This window comes from Delphinus delphis, chromosome 20 (assembly GCF_949987515.2).
Source record: "Delphinus delphis chromosome 20, mDelDel1.2, whole genome shotgun sequence".
Classification (NCBI taxonomy): domain Eukaryota; kingdom Metazoa; phylum Chordata; class Mammalia; order Artiodactyla; family Delphinidae; genus Delphinus; species Delphinus delphis.
Genome location: NC_082702.1, coordinates 19,479,778 through 19,495,233, shown reverse-complemented (window position 1 = coordinate 19,495,233; position 15,456 = coordinate 19,479,778).

Below are 15,456 nucleotides of genomic sequence, written 5' to 3'. Positions count from 1 at the left end.
CATTTAACATAGTGTCCTCCTCTCCCAATAAAGAATCTATGGTGCTTCTTCTGACTGATGGTGCCATTAAACTTAGGGGAGAAGGTGTGTGTGCGGGTGTGTGTGTGAGTGTGTGTGTGGGTGTGGGTGTGTGTGTGAGTGTGTGTGTATGAAATATTATACTATACTGTAGTATATATTTATTAATTATATATTATATTATCTCTTACTGTATATATATCAATAAATCAAAAGATTTAAAACAAAAAAATTAATAATTATATTTGGGTAGCAGGTTATAGATGTTTTCAATTTTTTCTTTGTCTCTTTCATCTGAATTTTCTACATTATCCTCAATGACAATGCCCTATTTTAGCAGTAAGAAAACTCACACAGAAGAATGCAAAAATATCTGAAGCCAAACCTAGGCGGTCCAAAGCCGTCTGTTTCTAGTTTCTATGCTAAGCCCAACTTACACATTCACAGAACACTATTCCTGTTACATGCATGCAGTAATGTTTCGTCAGAATTGCATCTGGAGTCACATCCCTGGCCACTGGGCTGTCAGGGATGAAGATGGGTGCTTCTAAATTCTGGGGGACGGGCTACCTATTGAGCTGTAGGTAGTGCCTGCATTTTGTTACCCGTTGTGACAGCTGCCAATGTGTGAGTGAATGTGAAATGTCAAGTTCTCTGGCACCATTCCTGGAAGAATCTGTAATTTACTGGCTCCGTCATGTCACTCTCTGAAGTATTGCCTGGGAGACAGGCTATGACCCACCCAGGATCTTGGCGGAGTTTTCTTTGGGGTCCTTTGAAGGCCACTTCCCCATCAGGGTACTTTGGTGGGGACCTTCCCACCCATTTCCTCTGGCTTCAGATTTCTCCTTGGGAAGTGAAAGGGGTCTCTGGCACCTTCCTGGTTTTTTTATGCCTGTATTTCTGGGTGAAATCCCATGAAGGCACAAAGTGTGGAGCGGAGGATGCTGTTCGCCCCATCCTATTTTAAACCATGATAAGGTGGCAGGAGCCTTCGACGATCAGGAAGGAAGAGACGCCTGGGGAGTGGCAGGAGTGAGTAGAGCTGACTCCAAAAAGGCTTTGGTATTTGCTGGAGGACTCACAGACAGGGTGCCTGCCAGTTCCTTTTTTATTTTTTAATACCAATTCAGTCACCTGAGCTAACCTAAGGCAGTGTGTGGGTTACTGGTTTTTTTCTTTTTCATTGCTGCAAATGAAATGCATAATTAAAAGTCGTTAATTAAAAACTGACACTGGATTGTCTGACTACATCTGATCAAACAAGTCACCCCAAAATGTAGGGAAAGCAGCGGATCCTTCCATAGGTGAACATCACAGACCTCTCGTTTAGGAGGTGTGTTCATATCCAGTGCCTGACAGGGTGCCTACAAACCGTAGGAGCTGGGACTACTCCTTGGTCCCCATACCTGTGTGTTGTGGGGTCGAGGGAATGCAGACAGGAAACCTGCATGTTGCAAACAGCCACCTCCCAAGCAAAGAATCACCCTGCTCACACATGAATGACTGGTCAGCTTGGTAAAACAACTGGACGATGGCCCAGCAGGAGAATGGAAGACTGGGGTGGGAGTGGAGTGAGTTATGAATTTAGAGTCTAAACACAGGTTTGTCACACACCAGTCTGGGTGGGTGTGCTTGACATGAATTAGTGTATTTCCATTTTGAGTAACTGATTCAACCAAAAACATCCAGATGTACCTCATTATTTAACAGAATCTGAAGCATCTTCAGCCCTGATCTTAAATACCAAACTCAGATTTCTTTTGAATGCATCCTCTTGGGTACTCCATCAATACTTTAGTCAACATGCCCATGGCCAAACTCATTGGCTGCTGACCTGGTTGATGGAAGAAGGAAACCAGAGCATCTTCTCTGAGCCCTCCCTTTCACTACCTATCCCCAACACCAGTAAATGTCAAGTTCACAGAGCAGCCAGGGTGCTCCTGGACCTTCCGCAGTCCCACCTATAGTTTATCTCATCTCCAATCGGCCCTCCATGCTACCACCAGAGATGGCGTTCTAAACATGGGCTGGCACGTACCACCCTCTTCTTTAGAAGTGCTTACTGACTCTCTGTTGGCTGTTGGATAAGTCCCACAGATTTTGCTGTGCCCTTCCAGGACTTTCTTGATACTCTAGCCTGGTAATGTTTGAGTCCTGATGCTATAGCATCCCTCTGCAGATCTGACAACACAACTGTGATAGAAAGCTCACCGTGAAGGAGCTGCACTACTTGAACTTGAGGAGCCCACCTGGGCAAAGGTGTGGATGAGGGAGAAGTGCTTTTCCCTGTCATTGTTCACTTCTCACGATTTTGTTGTCTCAAGGCTCAGCTCCTGTTCGCAGCCTGCATTCGTGCTGTCCCAGCCTGGGCATCACCACCCTACAGAAGGACCATCCTCTGTTGCTGGTGTTCTCTTGTTTAGTTACCTGGCAAGACTGAGCATCTTTGGGGTAGGGACCAGTGGTTTTGGGTCTTGTCATCATCCAGCATGCAAATCCTGGAGACTCAAGAAATGCTTGTGAATTCCTCACAAAACTGAAGCAATTATTTGGGCAACATAAACAGGAAAAGGTCCTAACCCTCAAGCATGTTGCCAGCTGAAGCTATATTCTAAAATGGAAGCCCCTGGATATTTGCCTCCCCTTTTGCACTTGCTCACCTGGGCCCAGACAGGCTGCTGTAAACCCCAAGTCTTCGGAGAAACTTGAAACTGTCAGCCTGTGGCTCCGTCAATCACATGCCTTTTGCAAGGGCTCAAATTCATTAGGAGGGTAAAACAGGCTTTAAGAAAATGTTGTCAGAAAGAATCAATCAATTTCAACATTTAAAAGTAAAATGTGCAGCAGTCTCTATGGTGGGGCTTTCATAATGCAGGGTGTTCCCTCCTGGTCATGAGCTGGAGTCCGGGAACGTGAGGCTATCCTTCTGAGGCTCGGCTGCTCCTGGGGAAGAGGAAGGAGGGGAGGAGGTGGCAGCTCAGGAGCCGGAGGTGCTGAGGCTGCAGGAGAATGGGCTGTGTCCAGCTCTGGCTGCTTGCGTGCCTCACATTCCTATAAAGGAATGACATTGGTTCAGGTCCTTTAAGGGTCATGGTGTAAAATGATCATTTGGTTCTGATTTCTGGCTGGCATTGGGTTTTCTTCTACTGATTCTTCTTTGAAAGAAGGAAGAAAGGGAGAAAGGAAAAAAGAAGAAAGGGCTGGAGAGACCTTGATTATTTGCATTTTAATGCCATGTGGGCCTTTTGGGACTTGATCTTAGGTGTGGCCCTCCAGGCTAGTTACTGTTATCTTCATATTTGCTGTCCAGAGATGTTATATAACTTGCTAAGGACATGCAGCTGGTCTCAAGGCAACCTTAGAACCCATTCTGACTTCTATCACATTTTTTGAAAGGGCAAAAAGGAAGAAAAAGAGACCATCAAATAAAAGTGGAAACACTCTCTTTAGCATGGGGTAACTTTCCAGATATAATGGGGCAGAACAGACCATCTTTGAAAGCAAGTTTGGGGGTAGGAGGTGAGGAGGTGGCCAGGGGAGAAGATGTGCAAGGAAAGGGTGGATGGGGTGTGATGGCTGTGACTTCAGCCAAATGGTCTTCTCGAAGCCCAGGTCAACAGCTATGGAATCTCTAGAATGGTTCTTCTTGGGTGAGAGTTAGTTAATAAATCCAAGACCAAATTATAGTTTGAGGTAAATGGACAATTTCTTGAAGCTTCAGAATAAAACCCAACCAATGGAGTGAAAAAGTATTAAGTGGTTTCTTCTTATATTCATCTCTTGGGACCTCAAATCTTGACGTGTCAGTCAACCAGACAGCTGCCTGCCTGGGGAGACTTCAAGGGCTTTCGAGAGTACCCTGTTCTGTTTCCCTATCCTAAAGGACTCTCTTAAATACCTCCCCTGCCAACTGAAACTCAACCACTGGAATTGATTTCAGCCTAGGACTTTTACTTTTGCTCACATGCAAACACCCTCAGCAACAAATAACCCACAAGTGTCAATGAGTTTCTCAAAGTAGGAAAGTAGGCTTGGAGAGAAGAATATTAGACATAAAGGAAAGAGGAAGAGAAGACAGTGACATCATCGGCTGGAGGAGTGGGGATTGGAAGGACCAAAAACTTTGTTTTTAATTAAAAAAAAATAAAATTACATTCTTCACAGCTTATTGTGAGACAACCAATAGAGCTTCTAGGCAAGTTATTTTCAAGGACTGACGTATAGGAAAACTGTCCAATACAGAGCAACAGGGAAGGGCTGGGCATGCCTTCCTCTCCTATCATGCTGCTACCCTTGGGAATGGCACCTTTTCCCTTGACACTGTTGGGGTGTCCAAGGGATTCCAAGCCTGCGTGGCTGTTTGCATCTCTCCTTTGATCTCATGGGGATGTGGCATAGCACCTGTTTGTTTTTGCAGGGAGGCAGCAGGGACAGTCAAATATCTACAATATCTAAATTTAAAATTGAAGTGAATTAAAATTATTTAAATCATTCACTCATTTGAATATGAAAGTTTTCTATAATAGCTAGAAATCTCATTGGTTATTTTATGCATCAAAGCACATGTATGTACACACACACACACACACACACACACACATCCAAGGAGATTTATTCTGAGAATTGGCTCAGATGTTTATGGAGGCTGAGAAGTCCCCTGGTCTACCGTCTGTAAACTTGAGAGCCAGGAAACCCACATGTAATTCATCTCTAGTCTGAAGGCCTAAGAACTGGGGGACTAAAGGTACAAGTCCTGGTCTGAGACCGAAAGCCTGAGAGAGGGGTGTCTGTGCCCTAGGGCAGCAGAGGATGGATGCCACAGCTCCAGCAGACAGAGCAGATTGGCCCTTTCTCTACATTTTCATTGTTTTCGGACCCTCAATGGACTGGATGATACGCACCCACACTGCTGAGGGTGACCATCTTTCCTCCCTCTGCTGATTCAAATGCTAACCTCTTCTGGAGACATCCTCACAGACACACCCAGAAATAATGTTTGACCAGCTTTCTGGGCAACCCTTAGCCCAGAGGCACATAAAATTGACCATCACACCACGGCAGCCCAGGAGGAAGTGGTCAGCCCTTCCATTCCCTCACCCTCACCCCAAGACTTCCCAAAGCCTCATCTTTTGCAGGCTAAATAGCTCATTCCGGAAACCCAGTCACCATTTCTTAAACACAGGGTAGGTGACCATAGCCTTCTGTGAACATCATGGTTTGAATAAACAAACACTGTCTGTTCACTTTCCATTGTGGTTATCTCCTTCCTACCCTATCCTCATAAGCACCATGGGAACCTTCCCAAAGGGGCCGAGGGGCAGTCCTCAAATAACCACACCCCACCAGGCCTGGGGGCATGGCCTTCGGCACATACATTTCATCTAGCAAATATCCTCCCGTGCCTGTTCTCTCTTGCTAACTGGACTCTGAGGTCCTTAAGGAAGGCTTTATCCATCTTTGTTCTAGCAGCATCTCCTATGACTCAGGTACACAGCTAAAAGCTCAACAACTCTTCGTTGGATAAATAAATGAATGAATAAAGCACTCAATTAGGAATAAAAAGTATGTAACCGATATGAAAGGAAAGCCATTCCTATAACTGAAGTTACTTTCTCTTAGGGAAAAATTAAAGGATTAGGGATGTAATTATTGCCCAGTTATAGAGGTAACCTAGTGATAGCCTTGGTTTCTATCATTTGGGAATTACCTTTTAGTTCTTATTGGTGAAGTAGTAAATGGGAGGTCCAAAGTATTTCCATTTTTTTGTTCTTAAAATCTGAATCAGTTGCCAAAATTGGATATAAAAAATTAAATAAAAGTTTGAATTTCCAACTTTTTTGGAAAATCTGGCAGACCTGGCCAACCATTTCTTCCTGGCAAAAGGCTGGCTGGGGCTGGGTAGCAGCTACGGCTTTAGAAGGGGCCCCACCTGCCCCTGAGCACTCTGGGTAGCTCCCGTCTGTTTGGAGAGGGGTCTGCACTGTGACTCCTCTCTGTGGTCCATGTGCACCACTTAACACTGAGCAAAAGTGAGACAAGCTCTTCCATTCGTTTTGGGCCATGGATGCTTGTGAGAAGCTCCAGCTCTAAAAACCCTCAATTCTGTGTCTTGTCCTTAGGATGCCTGGGAGTCACCAGCAGAGGCCAGCAACACGGAAGTTAGTAAAATCTTGCTAACTAACCTCTGCTTCTTAATTCCATTCTCGACTATTTACTTTGAGGCAGGTTTTACTTGCAAATAAATCATAGCGCATCAAGTTCGGTTTTGTTTTGAGAACTGCTGAGACTTTCTCAAGCCTAGCCCCAAGCATGAAGCCAAACTCCCGAAACAAGGAAAGCGCCACGGCTCTGCCCTTTCCCAGTCCCCACTCCCTACCCTTGCCAGTACCTTCTGCATGTGTAGATGGAACCTTCCTGGGTTTTTACCATGCCTCCATCCCTCACCTGCCAAGCTCTGCCAGGAGCCATTTGGGCTAGTTTGCAGAGAACCCAGAGCAGCATCTAGGTCCGGTGGCCCGTGTATGGCTGTAACTCCATGGTGTGGTCTCACTGTGAGACTCCAACGATAAGGAGGCAGAGGACCCCGCACCACCTCTGCAGACAGGGACGCCTTCCTGAAGCTCGGTTCTGGAGAAAGGCAGGCACTCCATGGGGCTCTTCGCATGGCCTGTGGTTTGCGGGCACCGTATACATCAGATGGCCAAGCCCACCAGTGTTTCACTTGATGCTGCTGGACTGCTTGCAAGATGTTTTCTTTGCGATTCCTTCCCTCATTCGTTGAGCAGAGGGGGTAAGTCAGGGAAAACTTTCATGGGGTGGCTGTGTTTCCAAATGTTCCTCTGTGATTGACAGCTCTGCCTTCAGCTTCCCATTGTGGCACCTGCAGATAATGAGATATCTTGAAACCGGAATTTCCAGCGCCTGAGCCTGCCAGGAATATTATCATCAGTGTTCTAGCCAGCCATTCCTACTGCACACATGACCTCTACAAATTTGAAATGTCAAAACACAGCCAGGAGCTGAAACCAAGGCCACTCTGGTCCAAGTGGCTACTGGCTCTTGAATGTCCAGGAAGGAGTCTTCTATCTCAGGAGAATTATGGATCGCCAGAAAATGGTGATCTTTTCATTAACCTATATGTATTTAGAATGTATATAATGTCTGTCTTTCATCATTCTCATAGCCTGTGTGTGGGGAGACAAGAGGGCTGGGGGCCTCAGCATTTCCCCAGTGAATCTGGGTCCTTTTGGGAGCTAAATCAGACCACTAAATCTCTTTGTCCTCGGTGACAGTGGGGGCCTTAATTTTATAGATATTATCACTACTTCGACTTTTTTTTAAATTAATTTTTATTGGAGTACAGTTGAGTTCAATGTTGTGTTAGTTTCAGGTGTATAGCAAAGTGAATCAGTTATACATATACATGTATCCACTCTTTTTTAGATTCTTTTCCCATCTAGATCACTACAAAGTATTGAGTAGAGTTCCCTGTAGTATACGGTTATAACTACTTAGATCTCGTTATGTTATCCGAGAGGCTAAAAGTGGAGGGCACTTGATCCTAACATTGGAATTTTAATCTTTTACAGAGCTTCTCTCTCCTATCTCCCTTCCACTTGGGCTGTGAGCTTAGAGCTCTCAATGCTGGATGGTTTGAACTCACCTCTCTGAACCCTGAGCCACTGGTTTGAATGTTCACCATGTCAGATGCTCCATGTCAAGGGAATTAAGCCTTCCACGGATCTTCAGCATACAGGGGGAAACACTGGGCTGAGAGCGACATTATCATGAACACGGGAATGCAGAGCATAGGGTGATGAATGGGGGGACAAGGGTAGGAGAAGATATTCAGAGAGCACACTGAGTTGGGCCTCAAGGGATGGGCAGGACTTTCTGCCAGGCTTGAACTAGATGGGAGTAGGGGTCATGGGTGAGCAGACTTTCCTTACAGATGGATCTGTAAGAACAAGGACCCAAAGGTCTAGAGGCACATAGCACATACGGGAGCCAGAAAGCACTGTGGTGGGCCTGCCTCTCAGAGTGTCCGGGCACCATGGCCGGCTTGGCTAGAGAGGCTTGGACCACAGCCAGAAGGGCTGGGCCTTCCCCTCAAAGCCTGCAGTGACAGTTCTTCCTACATTTCTCCTCTTTCCTCCTCCTCACATTGTTGATGAACCAATCCTTCTCTATTCTCAATCCATGCTGGGCCTGATCCTTCACCTAAGTTCTAGACACATGAGCCAGTTTTAACCACTTAAAAATTTTTTTGAGATATAATTGACGTATAACATTGTACCAGTTTCAGGAGTAAAACATAATGATTTGATGTTTTGTACATATTGCAAAATATCACCACAGCAAATCCAGTTAACAGCCACTTTTGAAAGTGCTTCATCCCCCAGTCACAGTGGTTGGTTCAGGATGGGCTATAATCCAGATTGAGCCAATGGGAATCAGCCCTGTAACTTTGGCTTTCATGAGTGAGGTACGCTGTTTCTGCTAGGATTTCTAAGCAGGTAGAATGTAAGCTGGCGGTCATCCCGGCACTGCTTGGAGAGAGCCTGCCTAGGGGTGATGTTAACATGGGGCGACAAAGACCAAAGAGTTGGAGAAAGGGTTCTGATGGCATCCTTTGGCACCTAACTTCAGCCATGTCTGAAGCCGGCTCCCCCACTCCTAGATTTTACATTGGCAGGGGATACATTTTTATTTATTTGTTAGATTAAACAAGTTTGAGTTGAAATTCTGTCTCTCGAAGCTTCAGAGAAGCATGACTTATATAATGGTAAATACTGGCATAGCTAATAATTCTATTCTCACCACAGAGATTTTGAGGGTGACCCACTGGTTCCTTAGTCAGATGAAAGGAAATTGGGATGAAGGTCTGTTCAAACAGGTGAAGGCTACACCTGTACATCTTTCCAGGCACCTGACCACCTCTCCACTTACCTGGTCTCTCTCTAAGTCCCCAGGCACCATCTGATAGGTGCAAAGACACAACCCCTGCCCCCACAGTGCGGATCTGCCCCTCCTCACCAGAGAAGGTCCTCCAGGAGACCAAAACCAAGGACTGCTGAAGCAGAAAACCCGGACCATGTGCTCCAAGTAAAGCTGCTTGACTGAAGAGATCAAAATCCCATTAGTGCTCCAGCCAAACTCCAGGCCCCATGGACACATCAGCATGGGATGACCCAGAAGGTAAAGCCACCCTGGGGAGAAGGTCCTACTCCAGGGAGCCCTGGCCACCAGCTGGGGGTCTGGGGGCCCTCATCCTATTCCCTTCTGGCATCTTTGTCTCCGTGAGGATGGAGCAGAGGCCCTCCTGCTGGTCTGGGAAGAAGAGATGGCTGACGTTCTGCAGCCAGGAGGCGTATTTGGCCCAGAGGGGTTCTTTCTTGTCAGGCCAAGGAGGTTCAGAGTAGGTCAGAGAGGGTTTACCACACTCCCTTCTCCAACCTCATGCCAACAGCCAAACGCATCCTGAATACAATGGTCAGTAGCTGCAGAAGACAGGAGAGTTGTATCCCGTGTCTCAGAAACCCAATGTCCTTCCCCACACCTGCCCCAAACACATACACACACACACACACACACACACACACAGACACAGACACATACACACACGTAGGCACACAGGCACACACAGATACACAGAAAACAAACACGTATCCACACACATAGACATACAGATACACACACACACACACACACACAGATACACAGACCCAAACATACACACACACACAGACAGATACACAGACACACTCACAGACACAGATACACAGACACACACACATACAGGCACCCACAGACACACACAGATATACACACACAGATACACAGACATAAACACACATAGCCACACACACACACAAACACACAGACACACACAGATACACAGACACAAACACACAGAGATACACACGCAGACACAAAGACACACACAGATACATAGACACACAGATACACAAACACACAGATACAGATGCACAGACACACACAGACATACACACACAGAAACACACAGACACAGACACACTACTTTTTAAAGACACAGAAAGGTTCACCAGGGCAAATCCATTCAACTCAGCCCCCGGGTCCGCTGGGCCTAACCATGCATGTATCCCCACTGAGTAACTGATATCACCCCAGGGTCCCTGGAAAGTTTTTCCTTTTCTCTTTTCCTTTCCTCTCAGTGGTGTCTGAGGACCAAGAGAAACTTGCAGTAACCCAAACAGGCCTCACACGGTAAGATTAAAAATATCTCCGGAAAGGTACACAAATGGGCTCACGAACAAAACAAATCATTCACTGTCAGCTGCTCTTTCCCGGCTCAAAGATCTGCCGGGTCTTGGGCAGTCCAGGCCAGGCGGGGAAGCCAGCAGAGCCCGCGCACAGAGTAACAGCAGAGCCAGGCAGCCGATGGGATGTGTGTCTGTGGCGCTGGACGGCCGCGGGCCGGGCTGGGCGGAGAAAATGGCCGCCCTGTCGCCAGGCCCTCGTGTGTGGCCCCGTCAGGAAGGAGCTGCGCTCCGGCCGTCCTGTCTGGCTCCCGCTAAGTACTAATGCGGCGGTGGCAGTGGGGGACGGGAGATGAGAGACAGAACGGGGCAGCTGCAAATGAAAATCACCCTGGGGAAGGTTACAACTAGATAAAGTTTTCGACAATAAGATTCCAGAGACTGCTGACGGGAGCAAAGCTCAATATTTTAGTCTCAGTACAAATTTGCTTCAATCTTATACAACTCCCATGCAGCATTGCCCACAGCTGCATGCTGTAAACAACAAACAAATCTATTTCCATCAGCCCTGCTGATGCCAGGAGAAAAGTGCCTGAGCATAAGACATGCACAGATGCAAACCCTCACCTGAGCCTGGCGCTGCCCTCCATTTGGCCTCTCTAACTTAATATCGTTGTTACAAAGCTATTGGTCTCCTGGTAGCAAGCTGGCTCAACGCAGCGCCTCTTCTTCCAGCTAATCTGACAACTCCGATCCAAGAAGCATCAAGGGCCCAATTAAGAAGACACATCTTATCAAGGAGCTTATTTTGCATAACAGAATACAAATGACGAATAAAAATTTAATGTTTAATAACTTAGTACAAAGAGGGCTGTTGATATAGAATGCCTGGAATTTTTATGGAGGCTGTCAGACTTGTGATAAAACTGTTATATAGGAACACTTGGCAAAAAACAGCGTAGAATTTTTCAGTAATGGTGTGTGCATGATATTGCATTAATTCTTGATAGAGAACTAACTGTAAACCTGGCAATCAGCCAGTCTGCGTTGCAGTTTAAGATGGGGCGTGTGTGTGTGTGTGTGGTGTGACTGTGCATGTGTGTATGCATGTGTGCTCCATGCAGAGGGCTCTGAGGGGGCACTGAACATGTATACATGTTTCTATCGAAGGGGATCTAAGTGCATTTTAATGAGGATTTTGCTAAGAAGATGCTCAGTCTTTCACAAGGCACTTGGGTGTGCCTCCCAGAAATGACAGGAAATGACTGGGCTTGCTTTCTGTGCTGACCACCTAGTGGGAACGGACGCCTGATGCAAAGGGTCTGACAGGATTATCTGGCGCCCTGCTCTGGCGCATTGGAGTTTCTTCTTCACCTGTAAATGTGGGTGAGCAGGTGGCACAGGGGACTGGGATGCGGGGGGATGCAGAGAAATATAAGCCTTGTTATTCTCTGGACTCCAACATTTGATCCCAGGCAATAGCTAATACATATACACAAGCCTGAGCTTGAAATATTACTTAATTCTCTGCAGAATTTTCCCATTTCTTTGGCCAAGAGGGATCCTTTCAAAGGTGCATTCATTCAAATGCTTTTCGAGAGCCTAAACCTGGCTGGACTCCGGGAAGAAATCTACAGTTGTGAGAGGCAGCTCTTGAGAGCGGATAGGACTACAGGCCTGACTCCTGTCTCTGCCATGTGTTACCTGCAAGACACCGAATAGGTTACTGAACCTTCGTAGCTGTAAATCAAGCTATGAATGGTACATACCTATCTGACAAAGTGATAACGTACCTTGGCATTTATCATGGAATCAGGAGCACAGCAAACTCTCCATACACATCAGCTTGCCTTCATGCTATCAATACATTTCAGATCAATTGCGTCTCCCTCCTAAGCCTGGGCCCACAGGAGCACCGGTGTCCACACTCTGAATGACTTTAGACTGAGCTGGAAAAACCCTTTTGACATTATAACTGTGACTCCACAAAATTCCAAATGCCCATCAAGAGAAATGGAGCCTTCATCTACTAGGAATGCTTTATTTTTAAACTGTCCATTAACTCGGGCTACACTCAAGCTGAATCAGAGTGGAACTCTTTCAGAAGTACATATTACATCTAGATGAACGCAAGATGAATTTCGTACTCCTCCTGTCCTATTGCATTAGTGCTATTATATGGGATGCTAAATGAATTTCTAATGATTGGACACTCAAAGGAAAATGTGACCCCTTCAGAGCAGTCATCAAACTCTAAGGCAGATTGGAAATTGTGGGGTTGGGGAGCTTGTCCCAATGGCAAGAAAGCCAAACAGAATAAAACGCTACCCTGAGTGTTATTGTGTGGGCTACTGAAAAACGTAATTTACTTGATGAGGCTAATATTCAAATGCAAACTTATATTAGAATTAACACTACAGGAGGGGCTTTCACATGGAGGATTTGTTACAGAAATAAAACCTATCGGTAACACTTTCATTGTTCCATCATTATGAACTCATTTGGTATTCACTGTAATAGCACCGATCATAATAAATTTGTTTGATATTCATGTGGCTCTCCCACACATGAACAGAGTTTCTGTTTTAATTCACCATCCAATGAGCATTAGTTAATGCCAATTTTGGACCAATAAGGATAGGCCATCCCACCATAAAGGTGCCTGGAGCTGTCTAGGAGTTAAGGGACTTGTCAATACCACATGGTCCTTCTGGTCCCTCCTGGTTTTCCTGCCAACCCTCAAGCTGGAGAACTTTCTGGATCCCAAACTGGACATAAATGAGAATGGTCACAACTTAGTGTTTGGAGCCCAGAGAAAAGTCCGAGTTTTGTCCTTGGATGCCACTAACTGAGCCCTGGCAGATGTAGACATTAGAATGATGCTTTTTCTTCCTGGCCACACCGGGTCTGCGAGGGACCCAAGAAGATAGAACAAAAATGCTGCTCTTGCTGGAGTACATAATCCAGTCTACTCTCCAAAATAATTTTCTACAAGAGATTTCAGCGCTCTGCCTCGGTGATTGTACAAAGGTTTACCCTGCCTTCATGCCCCAAGCCGGGAATGGAGCCGGTTTCCCAGCAGCCCTCACTCACTGGCAACCCACTAGACCCATCCTACAGAGAAGAAAATCCGGCCGATCCTGGCCCAGTTACTTCATCACTTGTCAGGGCACTGGGTAAGGACTCTCTATTAAACTCTCTGGTAATTAAACTTGTAAAATGTCGCTACGATGCTCCCTAGCTATGGAGTAATGGATTTACCTGAGAAGGTTTCCCAGGAGGCAATTGTCCTGTGATAGGGGAAGGATTGTTCCAGCCGTAACCATGACTCTTTCTGCTTCAGTTACCCAAATATTTAATACTCATCCTGCGGTCCCCGAAAACTCATAAGCCAGCATCATTTTTCTTCAGAGCAGATGCGACCCTGCTTATCCTGAAAAGAGTCTGTGTTTAATCTCTCAGCACTTGGAGAACTCTGACATCCAGGCTGAAGGCATGACACCTAAATCCACACACCTTATATCTTCAGCATCTCTGGCAAAGACAGGTCCTTTAACCTCAGGCCTGAAGAGAGGGAACAAAGAAGCAGGCACATTGGTGCTTTTAAGGAGTTGGGGGGAGGCTGGTGACAGAAGCAGGCATGTCGTCTATCCAGTGTGGCCACGCCTCCCGTCTTCCCAGAAGGAGGGCAGCCCTCAGGAGCATCTCTCCCCTTGCTAACTGGGAGTCTTCGGGCAAGTTACTTGCCAATGGCAATCCAATAGCCCAGTGCTCGTAAAAATAAACACTTCCATCTGTAAAATGGAGATACTAAGCTGGCTGCAAAGATGAGGTAACACAGCTCATCACAGCTCCCAACACAAAGACTGAGCCGGAACAATATTAGAATTCAGTAGCATCTCATCAAGCTGCGAGTTAGTGTCTCTGCTGGGAATGGTGGCTCCATTCCGCCCACATTAGTCAAGTTTCGGAGCCTCTTTCATCATCTCTGCATGGAGTTTCTTCTGCTTCAGCATCCTCCTCCCAGGCCATGATTTCTCCAGTATCTGCAGATACAAAGGGGCGGGGTTTATGTAGAATTTCCCTCAGTGGCTTGGGCAAAGGAGAGTATCTTCCTTAAGTCTTATTCTCTCATTATTGCTGTTGTCTCGCTCTCTAACATAGCAAAGCGTATCCCATTTTAAGGAACAAATATTAAGCCATTAAGCTGTACAGTAACGGAAACAAAGGCCTTTGGGCATTTTTAACATTAAATCAAGAGAGGATGGAATGTCGCATTGTCTGGTGTTGAACTGTCCTCAGAGGGATGCATAACCGTGTTGTTGGTGTGCCCAGCCCCAAACACAGCTTCCTCCTTGACAAAAAAGCAAAAGATGTCTTGGAGGTTAAGGCCGATTGGCTTCTCCACGTGAGCTGTCCTTGTCTGTGGGATGAATTAGGGCCAGTGCCAGAGGCCCTGAGCTGGCCTGCCCTAGTTTTGTGGTTTCCTGCCAGATCCTTAGAGTTATTTAGCATAGTTTTGGGTAAGATCAATACACATTGAGCCCAGTATAAATACCATCCCCAATGTGCCAAGAAGCAGCCCAGGGCGTGTGCCCCCCAAATTAGCCAACAAGTCGCTCTTGTGAGCTGCCTGTAACCTCACCTTGAATAAGTGAACTGTGGTTTGATTCATATCCTTCAAGTGCACACAGTTTTTTCTTTGGTTTTTTTTTTTTTTTTTTTGGAAGAGACACCAAGTTGAGAGAATTCTTCTCTGGAATTGAAGAAATAATGAATGTGGACCTCACCAGCCCCTGGCCTTTTCGTAGTTCATAATGAAAACGAATGTTCATTTTTCCTTTAAAACTGTCTCGAGCTAAATGATACTGACGCTTTCAATTTTTAACATCATAATCAATAAAGGCTGCTTATGCACACTTTGCAAAACCATCAGTTTAGAAGTTTGAAAAAAATCTGCATATGGCTGCAGCTTGCTGGCTGGAACGCTCTCGCACTAAATCTTCTGAGTTAAAGTTTTACTGGTGTGTTATGAGTAAAAATGCCTTGTCAGCCATCTGCCAGTTTTTCTCCTAACATCCATATTTCCAACCCTTGCTAAACATTGGGAGCATGCGGCCACAAGAGGCCACCTCTACAATTAAACAGCCGAGTGCGGCAGCGAGAAGCAAGGGCATGTCGCAGGAGGAATGTC